The sequence below is a fragment of the Micropterus salmoides genome, unplaced genomic scaffold, assembly GCF_014851395.1.
Source record: "Micropterus salmoides isolate LMB-PRFRI ecotype aquatic unplaced genomic scaffold, ASM1485139v1 Ms_hic_scaffold_2397, whole genome shotgun sequence".
In the NCBI taxonomy this organism is placed as follows: Eukaryota; Metazoa; Chordata; class Actinopteri; order Centrarchiformes; family Centrarchidae; genus Micropterus; species Micropterus salmoides.
The window spans coordinates 1-12,190 of NW_024041592.1; the positions used below are offsets into that span (position 1 = coordinate 1).

Here is a 12,190-nt window from a genome sequence, read left to right on the forward strand (position 1 = left end):
ACATGCTAAAACATTAGCATATTTAGCATTATACATATTATCATGCAATCCGATTCATCCTAATGTAGTGCATATGCAATGTTAGCATGTCCCAATTTAATACCATATGCTGTTAACTGTCCCCAATTGGTCAATTTAACCATATGCTAATGTTAGCATGTCCTAATGTAATGTCATATGCTAATGTTAGCATGTCCTAATGTAATGTCATATCTAATGTTAGCATGTCCTAATGTAATGCCATATGCTAAGGTTAGCATGTCGTAATATCTGCAAACTTTTCTTTCTTTCAACATTACATGTTAGCAATTTACTGTTATCAATGTCACATTATTAGCTTCATCTATGCTAACAGTAGCGTTTCCCATCAGTTCTGTGGATGGAGCTGCTGCGTGCTGAGGGGGCAGAGCCTGGTCCACATCTGGACTCAGCTCATTGGCTAAGATCACCGACGGCTTCACTCAGGGTCACATCCTGCAGGCGGTCCGCTCGGTGCTCCGCCCCCACAGGCTGGAACTCCACCTACAACCGCTGACCGCCACGGAGTTCATCCCATCGCTGTCGAGATGGAGCCGGTGTACCGGAGGAGGAGACGCCTTCAAGGTCAGAGGTCAACCTGTTGACAATTATTGAAAGAACATGCTGATTATTAGCTCGTAGCACAGCGATGCTAACTATGACCATCTGTGTATCATGGTCATGTTTTACCGTCTCCCCTCACGCTCTGATACATGAAGAACTGCGAGTCTGCAGTCTATAAAACACGAACCAGCTATGATCCAGTCTGGAACCCGGTCTGAAGAACGGGCGGGACACGAATCGTATCCCAGGTTGTCTCTTTGTTCAAAGTGTTGTTAAAGCAGACATGTGTTGTGTCTGTGTGTTCAGCTCTGGTTCAGGAAGACGCTGCTGGGCAGGAGGAAGGCACGAGCTGCCAAAACCAGCGAAGAAGAACGAGGAGCGACCGCAGCGGGAAGAAGAAGAAGAAAGGGCAAAGGACAAAAACAAGAAGTGATGAAGTTCTTTACTGCTGTATCTTTTTTTATTTAATGGAAATATTAGTGGGTTTCTTTAGTTCCTGACTTACATTTATTCATTTATCTGACGCTTTTATCCAAAGCCACTTACAATTGCTATACACGTCAGAGGTCGCACGCCTCTGGAGCACGAGGGTTAAGTGTCTTGCTCAGGGACACAATGGTGGATGAGTCACAGTGGGGGATTGAACCTGGTCTCTCACACCAAAGGCAGGAATCCTTCTCCTGGTGTTTGGTAAAACACCAGGCCTTTTATTTTGAAGGAGAAAAATACTTCCTGTAACCAACCTTTAAAGTGATTAACTCCAGGTTTCCTTTGTTGTTGTCTATTAAAGATGTGAAAACGTGTTTCACCAACATATTGATCATTTATTAGTGAACCTGCGTGGACGGTGCAGTTCAGCAGCATGGACACCAGGTGGGAGGATGACCTGCAGATCATCAGGTGTCTCACAGGTGAACGTCATTATTCAGGCGCATCATGTCTGACTCATCATGTCTCCGACATTTAAACAGACGGTTTTCCGTTGGTAACAAAGTAAGAGAGAAGAAACGTCCGATACAGTGTGAAACAGTCGGACCAAACCAAACTCCAGTCAAAAATGTAGAAATTATTTGGTCTTTTGCATGGTAGACAGAAACCTTGTTGAAAATGATCGAGAGAGCTTTTGCATTACGTATCAATACTCATGATCAATACCCAGCAGAAGTCACCCAGAAAAGAGTGACCACTGTAGCACTTAAAGAGATTTCTGTCACTCTGTAAACGCCTCTGAAGGGGAGGGACGTAAAATGTGCAGATTTCTAAAGGGAGTTTGGCGTAAAGTGCTTTCTGTAAATGCCTCCCTGTTGAACCTGATGGAAGGTCCTGGTCGTGGAATGAAAATGATCCTAATCAATGGAGCTTTACCATGGCAATGGGTAAATAAAGAGCTGGGCCTCTATTGAATCCTGCAAGCCAGAAATATAGAATACTGAAGTTTATCTTAGAAACAGGAGAAGGATCAATAGTTCTCATACATTAACGTCAGAGGACAGAAGACACGACCCAATACTTTACATTAAATAAATCAGTTATTTATAAAGTAATAATGAACAGGTAAATACATCGTATATAATATAATCAGTAAATATTTAAAACATGATCAGTAAAAGATGTTATCTGCTGTTTATTGATCAGGTTGACAGGAAGTGATAAAAGAAGCTTTAATGTGTAAAAACCAGTGAAAACATTAATCACAAACATTATATGAGGCTCATTAGTGTTCAGACGTGTCTGCTGTGACGGTGACATCATCAGTGATGTCGTCAGGCGGTGATGGCGTCCTCACAGTGTAGTGAACTGACTCGAGCTCCTCTCAGCTTATCAGCGATCTGACCAATCAGAGAGCGAGATGAGATGACGTCACTCTGTTCAGCTGTTGTACACTGCCCCCTCCCCTGTAGCCCCGCCCTCTCACCTGTTGGTAGAAGGTCACCTGTTGTTCCAGTAGAGCTGCATCACTCTGTTGTAGTCATAGATACGGTTACTATGGAAATGATTCATCTCAGCTGGAGGAGACAAGAGGAGTCGGGTTACACTGCAGTACTGTGTGTAGTACTGTGTGTAGTGTGTAGTGCTGCATTTGATACCACTGACCATCAGATCCTATTGCAGAGACTGGAACATTTCATTGGCATTAAAGGAACCGCTCTAAACTGGTTTAAGTCCTATTTATCAGATCGATTTCAGTTTGTACATGTTAACGATGAGTCCTCCATGCACGCCAAAGTTAGTCATGGAGTTCCTCAAGGATCTGTCCTCGGACCAGTCCTGTTCACTTTATATATGCTTCCTTTAGGCAATATTATCAGGAAAATTCCATAAACTTTCATTGTTATGCAGATGATACTCAGTTATATCTATCATCAAGCCAGATGAAACTCATCAGTTAGCTAAACTTCAAATGTGCCTTCAGGATGTTAAAACCTGGATGACCTGTAACTTTCTAATGTTAAACTCAGATAAAACTGAAGTTATTGCTCTGGGGCCTAAGCACCTCCGTGACGCATTATCTAAAGATATAGTTTCCCTTGATGGCATCGCCTTGGCCTCCAGCACCACTGTGAGGAATCTTGGAGTATCTTTGATCAGGACATGTCGTTTAAGTCTCACATTAAGCAAATTTCAAGGACCGCCTTTTTTCACCTACGTAATATTGCGAAAATCAGGAACATCCTGTCTAAAAATGATGCAGAAAAACTAGTCCATGCATTTGTTACTTCTAGGCTGGATTACTGCAATTCCTTATTATCAGGCTGCTCGAAAAAGTCCATTAAGACTCTTCAGCTGATCCAGAATGCTGCAGCACGTGTTCTGACAGGAACCAGAAAGAGATCATTTCTCCTGTTTTAGCTTCTTTGCATTGGCTTCCAGTAAAATCCAAATAGAATTTAAAATCATTCTTCTTACCTACAAGCTCTTAATGGTCAGGCACCATCTTATCTTAAAGAGCTCATAGTACCTTACTACCCCACCAGAGCACTGCGCTCCCAGAATGCAGGGTTACTTGTGGTTCCTAGAGTCTCCAAAAGTAGACTAGGAGCCAGAGCGTTCAGCTATCAAGCTCCTCTCCTGTGGAACCAGGTTCCAGTTTGGGTTCAGGAGGCAGACACCATCTCCACATTTAAGAGTAGGCTTAAGACTTTCCTCTTTGATAAAGCTTATAGTTAGGGCTGGCTCAGGTGAGTCCTGAACCATCCCTTAGTTATGCTGCTATAGGCCTAGACTGCCGGGGGATTTCCCATGATGCACTGAGCTCCTCTCTCCTCTACTTTCTCTCCCTCTGTATGCAACCTTATCCCATTATTGCATGTTACTAACACAACTTCTCCCCTTTCCGGTAGTCTTGTGCTTTCTCGTCCCTCTCCTCTCTCCTCCTGTCACTTCCTGCAGGTGTTTCTGGCTCTGGAGCTGTGGAGTCTGGATCTGTGGTTGCGGGTCACCTGCTGCCCCCGTGTTCCTGCTCGACACCCTCTGCTGCAACGACTATTGTTACTAGTCTTATTGTTATTATTGTTATTATAATCATTAACATTACGACTGTTATCATTAACACTATATAAATATCTGCACTCTGCATTTTTCATTTAGTCTATAGCAACATCACCTTACTGTCTGTACCTCTGTGTGATATTGTGTAGGCTGCCTCCCTCCCTCTTTCTCTCTCGCTCTCTCTCCCTCTCTCCTCTCCTCCTCTCCTCTCGCTCTCTCTCTCCTCTCTCTCCTCTCTCTCTCTCTCCTTCTCTCTCCTCTCTCTCTCTCTCTTCGCTCTCCTCCCCTCTCTCTCTGTCTCTCTCCCCCCCTCTCTCTTTCGCTCTCTCTCTCCCTCTCGCTCTCCCTTCGCTCTCTCTCTCCTCTCTCTCTCTCTTTTCTCTCTCTCTCTGTCTCTCCCCTCTCTCTCTCTCCCTCCCCCTCGATCTCTCTCTCTCCTTCTTCTCCGCTCTCTCTCTCCGCTCCTCTCCCTCTCTCCCCCTTCCCCTCTCTCTCTCCCCCCCTCTCTCTCTCCCCCTCTCTCTCTCCCCCTCTCTCTCTGTCTCTCCCCTCTCTTTCTCTCCCCTCTCCCTCTCTCTCTCCCCTCTCTCTGTCTCTCCCCTCTCTCTCTCTCCCTCTCTCTCTCTCTCTCCCCCCTCTCTTTCTCTCCTCTCTCTCTCTCTCTTCTCTCTCTCTCTGTCTCTCCCCCTCTCTCCTCTCTCTCCTCTCTCTCTCTCTTTCTCTCTCTCTCTCTCGGCCGCCCACCCTCATGGTTCTGCTCGAGGTTTCTGCCTCTTAAAGGAAGTTTTTCCTTGCCTCTGTCTCCTAGTGCTGCTCTTGGGAACTGTTGGGCTTCTGTAAATAGCATCATAGAATTCGGTCTAGACCTGCTCTTTATGAAAAGCGCTGTGAGATAACTATATAAATAAAACCGAATGAATTGAGTATTGTGTGTAGTAGCTCATGCAGCTAATTCGTTTGTGTCTGTGGTGTGTGGTACTGTGTGGTACCCTTACCCTGCAGTGAGTAGCTCATGCAGCTGATTCGTCGGTTCATGCACTTCCTGTCGTTGTGTTGATTTTTCCTGCAGAAATCATTCGATCGGCTTCCTTCACCTTCTCCACTGCAGCCTGACACACACAGTATTGCTGTTTTAGTACTGCAGTGTGTATTAGTGCTGCAGTGTGTATTAGTACTGCAGGGTGTACTACCTTGTGTACAGCGATAATTTCTGGGAAACATCCCAGCAGGCTTTTGTACTCGCAGTTGGTCTCCAACAGAAAGTGAAGGTCCTTCTGAGGCTGAAGGTCAAAGGTCAGCAGAGGTCAGACGACATGTCATATAGTGGTATTATTTAAAATACTGCTGTCACTCTTTAAATACTACAAAAATGCTGTCTTTATGTAGCTCATTTCAGAGTATCACAGTAACATATGACAGTATAGTAGTACTATATGTAGTGAGTACATGTACCTGCTGTGAGACGATCTCTGCGATCTCCTCGTAGGTTTTTCCAGCAGCTGACAGAGCGTCTGTCAGGGTTGCCTCCCCTGAAATTACATCACAATTACTCTCCTCTGTGCTGCCTGTTCTCTCCTCTGTGCTGCCTGTTCCTCCTCTGTGCTGCCTGTTCTCTCCTCTGTTCTGCCTGTTCTCTCCTCTGTGCTGCCTGTTCTCTCCTCTCTCCTCTGTGCTGCCTGTTCTCCTCTCCTCTGTTCTGCCTGTTCTCTCCTCTGTGCTGCCTGTTCTCTCCTCTCTCTCCTCTGTGCTGCCTGTTCTCTCCCTCTGTGCTGCCTGTTCTCTCCTCTCTCTCCTCTGTTCTGCCTGTTCTCTCCTCTGGCTGCCTGTTCTCTCTCTCTCTCCTCTGTGCTGCCTGTTCTCCTCCTCTGTGCTGCCTGTTCTCTCCTCTCTCTCCTCTGTGCTGCCTGTTCTCTCCTCTGTGCTGCCTGTTCTCTCCTCTGTGCTGCCTGTTTTCCTCCTCTCTCTCCTCTGTGCTGCCTGTTTCCTCCTCTGTGCTGCCTGTTCTCCTCTGTGCTGCCTGTTCTCTCCTCTGTGCTGCCTGTTCTCTCCTCTGTGCTGCCTGTTCTCTCCTCTGTGCTGCCTGTTCTTCTCCTCTGTGCTGCTGTTCTCTCCTCTGTGCTGCCTGTTCTCCTCTGTGCTGCCTGTTCTCTCGCCTGATTCCATATGTGTCCACCTCCTCCCTCCTTGTCCACTTTCCTCCTTTCCCCTCTTCCCTTGCCTCTCACCTGGATATTTGCTGCTGATGAAAACAGCCGACAGGTTCCTGAAGGCTCGACCAATCCGCTCGTACTCTTTTGGCAGCGCTGCACACACATTAATACACACACATTAATAAATGCATACTTGTGTGTACAGCTGTGTGTATTTGTGTGTATAAATGTGTGTATTTGTGTGTACTAACGTCCGGTGCAGCGTTTCCAGTGTGTGTGTCCGACGTTCAGCAGCTCTCGGACTCCGTCCTCCATTGACTTGGTGAACCGACTGTAGTGCTCACACTTGTGTTCACTACGCACACACAGAAACACACAGACTCCAGCTGTCAGTGCTGATTTCCTCTAAAGACGGGGCTTTCTGGTAGTAAATAGAAAAGTTCTGAAATGAAATGTGAATCAGGAACAACTTGTTGACTGTAACTCGTGGTGACCCTGGTACTGATGGAACCAGGGTTTGACTCTGGGCACATCAGAACCAGTGTTATTCATGTTCAACTCTTATCCCAGCTTTCCAGAACTCAAGAGCTTTGGAAACCCACAGTGTCCCTCAGGGTTCTGTTCTTGGGCCCTTTGCTATTTACACTATACATGAAGAAGTACTTAAAGTATTCTTTTTACTTCTTCACTTTGTGGTTCCTCCGTGAAAAGATCCTGAAGTAGCCTCAAAGGTCTGGCTCGCCTGTCCCGACACCACACCTGCTACTAAAAGGATATTTTATTTCCTCTCTTAAAGTCAAATTAGAGGTAAATAAACTCTCAAACATTGATGGAGACAAACGAGACGAGCAGATCATCATTTTTATAGTCACTGATCCGGATTTCAGGGACGTTTAGTACTTACACCTCAGCAGCGTCGAGCTCTGGGGCTTCAGGTTCAATCAGACTGAAGATCATCGGACCCACCGTCTCATCTTTCTCCGCCTTCCTCTTTCCCGCCTTCCAATCCTGAAATATCACAACACTGCTTTAGCCAATCAGGACGGAGCTTTCAAACCACCTAACAGTCGATTGACCGAAACTTCTACTGCAGGGGGCGGGGCTACACCTGCCTTCTCGTCTCTGTAGCTGAGGAAGAGCTGAAAAACGTCACTCTGAGAGACGATGGGGTGACGACACATCCGAGTCATCCATGCCTGCAGCTGCTCCATCCTCATCTTGATGAAGTCCTCCTCAAACCGGCCTGAAAGCACAGGTACAGACTCAAAACACAGGGGTCATCATTATCCTGATGTCCTCCTCAAAACCGTCTGAAAGCAGGTGTTTCGAGGCCTTACAGGTGTTGCGGAATTGTACGAGTGTGTCGGGGTCTTACAGGTGTTGCGGAATTGTACGAGTGTTTCGGGGTCTTACAGGTGTTGCGGAATTGTACGAGTGTTTCGGGGCCTTACAGGTGTTGCGGAATTGTACGAGTGTTTCGGGGCTTACAGGTGTTGCGGAATTGTACGAGTGTTTCGGGCCTTACAGGTGTGCGGAATTGTACGAGTGTTTCGGGGCTTACAGGTGTTGCGGAATTGTACGAGTGTTTTACAGGTGTTGCGGAATTGTACGAGTGTTTCGGGGCCTTACAGGTGTTGCGGAATTGTACGAGTGTTTCGGGGCCTTACAGGTGTTGCGGAATTGTACGAGTGTTTCGGGGCCTTACAGGTGTTGCGGAATTGTACGAGTGTTTCGGGCCTTACAGGTGTTGCGGAATTGTACGAGTGTTTCGGGCCTTACAGGTGTTGCGGAATTGTACGAGTGTTTCGGGCCTTACAGGTGTTGCGGAATTGTACGAGTGTTTCGGGGCCTTACAGGTGTTGCGGAATTGTACGAGTGTTTCGGGCCTTACAGGTGTTGCGGAATTGTACGAGTGTTTCGGGCCTTACAGGTGTTGGGGAATTGTACGAGTGTTTCGGGCCTTACAGGTGTTGCGGAATTGTACGAGTGTTTCGGGGCCTTACAGGTGTTGCGGAATTGTACGAGTGTTTCGGGCCTTACAGGTGTTGCGGAATTGTACGAGTGTTTCGGGCCTTACAGGTGTTGCGGAATTGTACGAGTGTTTCGGGGCCTTACAGGTGTTGCGGAATTGTACGAGTGTTTCGAGGCCTTACAGGTGTTGCGGAATTGTACGAGTGTTTCGAGGCCTTACTGGTGTTGCGGAATTGTACGAGTGTTTTGGGTCTTACAGGTGTTGCGGAATTGTACGAGTGTTTCGGGGTCTTACAGGTGTTGCGGAATTGTACGAGTGTTTCGGGGCCTTACAGGTGTTGCGGAATTGTACGAGTGTTTCGGGGTCTTACAGGTGTTGCGGAATTGTACGAGTGTTTCGGGGTCTTACAGGTGTTGCGGAATTGTACGAGTGTTTCGGGGTCTTACCGGTGTGGTTGTCATGACTCACCTGTCACCTGTTTGTCGGGCAGTGAGGGGATGGGCAGAGCCGAGCCAAACTTCTCCAGCAAACGCTCATACAGCCAATCAAAGTGCTTGTAGCGATGATTGAAGGTCTGTTGGTCGTCTGGAGTAAGATGTTAATGGGTCAGAGGGTCTGTTTTACTAATACTGTATATAACTGTATATTACTGTTAACTACTGTATGTATTACTGCATGTGTATGCAGTACTTGTGATCGCTCACATTGGGAGTGATCTGGTACTCAATGAAGCTCTTCAGACCGTATAGTTTGGACTCTTTCTTCGGATGGGCGATCACACAGTCCAGAGCCGACGGGTACAGCCAGACCGGACCCACATCTCCCACCTGATTGGACAAAGAACGGGAACCAATCAGAGCAGCGATCACAACACAGTTTGATAAATGATGAATAAAGTAGATAACTCACGTAGACAGGAAGTCTGTCTCTGCTGTTAGCTGGAGGATTGGCCAACAAGAAGACTTCTGGGCTCGGACCTTTGGAGAACGGAAACCTAAGAACACACAAGATTATTGACATATATGTATTGACATGGATACATCCACCCTGGGATCTGGACAATACAAAAGACTACTGAGATCTGCTGGGATCTACTAGAATCTACAGGGATATACGCTGTAATCTACTGAGACATCTGGAGATCTACTGTGTGAGTTTGTACTTGTTAAGGGAGAGCTTCACAGAGGGCCCGTGGGTGCTCCGTCCTGAAGCCCCGCCCTCATCCCCTGGATCGTCACCGTGGTAACCGCCTACTGATTGGTCGTCCCAGTCGTCGTCCCACTCGCCGTTATCGTCCTCGACAGCGGCTGGAGACAGGAAAGAGTTTTCTGTTGGTTTCTGGGTTGGTACTTACAAGATGCTTATAGAAACTTATAGAACCACCATCAGGTTCTGGCAAACCAGGGACTGGAGCATCTCGCAGGTTCCTCACCATGTTGCAGATAAAACCTTAAACTTTATCTAGACTAACACTGCACTTTGACTTAAATCCGGTGTCACCTTGTGGTGTCTGCAGGTAACCCCGACTGTCCCATCCTTCTGCCTCTGCCCCGGAACAGGAGCCCCCGCCTCCTTCTCCGCCGCCACAGTTATAGAGCTGAAACACAACATCAGCAACATGAAGGAACAAGAACTCTTTGTTGTGGTTTTGCGTCTCTTTGTCGTGATTTTGCATCTCTGTGTGGTGGTTTTGTGTCTCTGTGTGGTGGTTTTGTCTCTTTGTTGTGGTTTTGCGTCTCTTTGTCGTGATTTTGCATCTCTGTGTGGTGGTTTTGCGTCTCTGTGTGGTGGTTTTGCGTCTCTGTGTGGTGGTTTTGTCTCTTTGTTGTGGTTTTGCATCTCTGTGTGGTGGTTTTGCGTCTGTGTGTGGTGGTTTTGTGTCTCTTTAAAGTGGTTTTGAGACTGTGTGTGGTGGTTTTGTGTCTCTTTAAAGTGGTTTTGAGACTGTGTGTGGTGGTTTTGCGTCTCTTTGTCATGTTTTTGCATCTCTGTGTGGTGGTTTTGTGTCTCTGTGTGGTGGTTTTGCGTCTGTGTGTGGTGGTTTTGTGTCTCTTTAAAGTGGTTTTGAGACTGTGTGTGGTGGTTTTGCGTCTCTTTGTCATGTTTTTGCATCTCTGTGTGGTGGTTTTGCGTCTCTGTGTGGTGGTTTTGTCTCTTTGTTGTGGTTTTGCATCTCTGTGTGGTGGTTTTGTGTCTCTGTGTGGTGGTTTTGTGTCTCTGTGTGGTGGTTTTGCGTCTCTGTGTGGTGGTTTTGTCTCTTTGTTGTGGTTTTGCGTCTCTGTGTGGTGGTTTTGTCTCTTTGTTGTGGTTTTGCATCTCTGTGTGGTGGTTTTGCGTCTGTGTGTGGTGGTTTTGCGTCTGTGTGTGGTGGTTTTGTGTCTCTTTAAAGTGGTTTTGAGACTGTGTGTGGTGGTTTTGCGTCTCTTTGTCATGTTTTTGCGTCTCTGTTTGGTGGGTTTGCTTCTGTTCTTAACTATTGAGTGTCACGGACAGAAGAAATGTCAGCCGGCTCTAACAGAGGATGTGGGAGGAGCTCCCTTCTGGTTCAGAGTGAACCAGCCTGGTGACATGAAGTGAAATTAGCTCACCTGTAAATAGCCCTCAGGTACCAGTCCGGTTTGTCCGCTGGAGTTCTGGGCTTGGATCCAGCCTCCACCCACAGTCTGCACACACAAACACGTCATGACTGAGCGTGTGTCACGTACTATTATATTTCTGGTATATTACTTCATCTGTGTGTACCTGGTCGAGCACAGTGACCGCCTCTCCCTGTCGGACCGACAGCTCGTTGTTTCCGGGCTCAGCGGTGAAGTCGTACAGAACCTGAGCCTGAAACAAACAAACTCCTGTAACTAAACCTGTGAGTTTCATAACTGAGCTCATAGAAAGGTTTGAGGTTAGAAACGAGGGTCCCTGCACTCAGAGCCAGTGTGTCTGAGAGGAAGGTCTGGTTATCAGTGAAACCACGACCTCTGACAAACACAGAAACCAGTTTCCTGTCAGACCAGAACTCCTCAGTCATCAGCCTCAGGCCTTTTCCTCCAAAACCCCTGATCCTGTCCACTCAGGTTACTGCTGCACAACTGCGACTTTCTGTCTCTCTGTTATTTTCCCTGAGAAAGTAAAGATCACGAGCGATTTTATGAGTTCACTTGTCTGCATTACACATCTGGAACTAGCATATATTCACTTTAATTTTATTTCTATAGGACCAATTCACATCTCAGAGCGCTTTTCACACAGAGCAGAACCATGGCTCAGTGGCCATCTGCCTCCCCCTCTAATAAACATATATTATATTTGATAGGATGGTCCTACCAGACTCCTTGTGATATTTAGATGATTTCTGTCTGTTTCTGTTAAAATCCTTTTAACACAAATAGGTTTCTCTGTCTTCTATAGATGTCTGCAGTTTGTTTTCTGTGTATTATTATACTGGACTCATTTTCTACAGAGCTGCAGTAGAAAACTGTGAGTTTTAATGTTCTTTAGGTGTTTTCCTTCAGTTGACATCTTCATGGTATTCCTACCAGACTCCTATTGAATTTTGCAGGGTTTTTGAACGTGTTTGCATTGGTAAACAGGCCGGTTCAGTACTTTTTATGGCGTTTTCTCTGATGAGGAAAACCTAAAATCCTCCGACAGAAACGTTCCGCACCTTTAATGATGTTTCAGTAACGTTCCTTCAGCTTCACACGGAGCTTTTACTGTCTGCTTGAATTGACTAATTTCTCTATGCAGTTCTGCGGCGGCTGACTGCGAGTCGTCTGTCTTCGGCCAGCTGCTGCAGGAACAGGTGGGAGGTCAAAGGTCACCGTCAGCCACAGGTGAGCGGCCTTACCTGCAGAGCCATGATGACATCAGCGGCCGCCGCTTCTTATTCTTTTATCTCCGATCAAAGTTTCATCCTGTCAGCTGCTCACACCGACCTGCGACTTCTTCTTCTTCTGCTGCTGCTTCTTCTTCCGCAGCAGCAGCGCCCAAACAACACAGACAC

At 46.8% G+C, this 12,190-nt stretch overlaps 1 pseudogene; it reads right to left on the reverse strand.

Moving 5' to 3' along the window:
• Positions 1-2,092: 2,092 nt before the first annotated feature.
• LOC119918751 lies at positions 2,093-12,190 on the reverse strand (annotated as a pseudogene).